We start from the raw sequence: 2,663 nt of genomic DNA on the forward strand, positions 1-2,663 counted from the left end.
TGTCCTGTTTGTTCTATTCCCATCAAACCTGAGGCAAAGACAAAGGAGCTTTACTTTTTCATCTTTCCAAAACCAGTTGCTCGCCCCCCACCAACCCTACCTGACTAGAGATCCATTAGAGACGGGTGGGCAGCAGAGGAGGCAGAAGAGAGGGGTTCAAGGCTTCAGTCATGAGTACTAACCCAACATCTGTGCTGTTACTTAGAGTCCATCCTTGGCTCCACCTCCACTGCTCCGTATAAGTGTCCAGTGCACTTGGACACTGACTGGCCATATTTCCAGTTAGTAACAACATACTTGCATTTAGAATGATTGGGTTGGTTGGTGGCAATCTACTTTCTGTACCTTGCATTTTGCATTCTCTACCAGCTACTACCCAACTTTCTCCTTTCCTGCATTTTTTTTTTTCTTTTCTTTTTAGGGCCACACACATAGCAGCATATGGAAGTTCCAAGGCTAGGGGTCAAATCGGAGCTCTAGCTGCTGACCTATGCCACAGCAACGTGGGATCTGAGCCACATCTGTGGCCTATACCACAGCTCATGGCAATGCCGGATCCCTGACCCACTGAGCGAGGCCAGAGATCAAACCTGCATCCTCATGGATACTAATTGGATTAGTTTCTGCTGCACCATAATGGGAACTCCTCCTTTCCTACATCTTTTTAAAATTTTTTTGTCTTTTTAGGGCCATACCCACAGCACATGGAGATTCTCAGGCTAGGGGTCGAATTGGAGCTGTGGCCGCCAGCCTACACCATGGCCTCAGCAACACCAGATCCAAGCCTTGTCTGCAACCTACACCACAGTTCACGGCAACACCAGATCCTTAACTCCCTGAGCGAGGCCAGGGATTGAACCCTCATCCTCATGGATACTAGTCAGATTTGTTACCGCTGAGCCACAACAGGAACTCCATTCTTTCCTACATCTTGAAGCAGTCTTCTACCTTGTACATTCTGCATTGCTGAGAATTTTCTGAAAACCTGAAAGGGTGACTATTAGGTTTATATGTTATAAGATATTTTTATCCCTAGAGAGATAAGAAAATACTTTTTTAAGTGTTTGATTATAGTTCCTGGAGGTTACCTCTAGTCCTAAACCTGAAAATGCCTAGTTCCACATCTTCAAAACAGCATGCAAGAATGTACTAGGTATCTGAATTCACAAGGATAAAAGTTTCCATTTGGTAGTTCCTGCCACTTAGAGGGACCAAGGACTGGGAGGATTGGGGTGGGAGGAGTCCAAAGAGGATATGCCTGCTTTACATGGCAGCAGGAAAGCTCCAGGCCTCGGGGCTGTGGTGCTCCTTGAGACCTTAGGAGTGGGTAAATACATCTGGTGTCCTGCCTGGGTCAGCACCCATACAGACACAAATATCCACCCAAAAATAAACATCCTTTCCTCCCAAGCTTTTCCCCTAGCAAATAATGGTTAGCATGCCATCCACTCTTTATTACCTTGCAATTGTCATTAGTCACTGAAAGCCAAATATTACTCCCATACAGAAGATAGTCAGAAGCCTAGATGTGTTGTCTTTACTTCCATCTCCTGTTCAGTCTTCAACCCCCTATAACCTTCCTCTCTTCTGAAATTTTCCTGCGGAGATCGCCTATAACCTCTTAACGGCGGGTTGATGCCATTTGATCTTGATCTTACTCAAACTTTGGAATCTGACACTATTGACCAAGCCTCTTACACTTCCTTTGCTATTATGACACCAGTTTTTCTCCTACATCTCTGATGGCTTCCAGAAGTCATCCTCAATGCCTCCCTTTCCCATACGGTCCTCCCCACAATCCAATGAATCACTAAATCCTGTTGATACTACACATTTCCCAATTCTGTTCTTCCTTCTCCAAGCCAATGGCCACCGCCTTATAACACTGTTCTCCTGAGCAAGGACCACAGGCTTGAACTTTCTCCAGTTTCTTCACTTAGCCAATCTGCTACTGGAGCTGACTTTCTAAAACATATTCCTCCAGCTACCTTTAGGTTTGTATGATTTTTAACATTTTATTTTAATCATCTGTGTATACACCACTGTCAGCTGCACCAGACTGAATTCCTTGAGGGCAGGAACTGATCTTATCTATTAGGACACTGGCTTGGGCAGGGTGGGAAGTGAGGGATGTGTTTCCCCACTCAACAGTGAAGTAGCACTTCCACTGCGTTCCCACGTGCTCAGGTCTAGCAGGTCCCACAACCCCAGGACATATGCAGTAGGAACCGGGATCCTCTTTCCAAAGTTGAAACAAACCCAGGATTCTCATCTTATTTCACCTCGGTCCCGGCCTTCCAGGCTTTCCCTTTGATCCTCCTCAAGCCGTCTAGGAAACAGGAAACGGATGCCCACGAAAACTCCTGGGAGCTTTCTACAAATTTTGCATAGGCAATTAATGCTACGTTACTCAGATGAAAAAAGGTACCCTTCATTTTAGGGCTTCTTTCCCTCAATTCGGACCGGGCGGAGTAGCAGTGGGGAAAGAATAAGAACCACTTTAGAAGGGAACGAGTTGAGAAGAAGGGCCGAGGCCGACGCACAGGAGACGCCAGAGTGCGGCACTGGGTACTAAGCTTGGGCTTCCCCTGACCCCCGCCTCCCACGCTAAGCTCGACCCCCTTTAGGGCGGGACCTCCCACTTCAGCCAATTCTTGGAGCCG

General features: G+C 46.8%; 1 long non-coding RNA gene across 1 annotated transcript in view; it reads left to right on the forward strand.

The window, feature by feature from the left end:
- Window positions 1-2,663, forward strand: part of LOC146401553 (uncharacterized) — an 838,561-nt gene that overhangs the window by 102,318 nt on the left and 733,580 nt on the right. The gene's annotated exons all lie outside the window — the stretch shown is intronic.

This window comes from Sus scrofa, chromosome 7, assembly GCF_054392235.1.
Source record: "Sus scrofa isolate SSC_HxYL_T2T_F1_AM1 chromosome 7, Sscrofa_HxYL_maternal_Yorkshire_Landrace_v2.0, whole genome shotgun sequence".
In the NCBI taxonomy this organism is placed as follows: Eukaryota; Metazoa; Chordata; class Mammalia; order Artiodactyla; family Suidae; genus Sus; species Sus scrofa.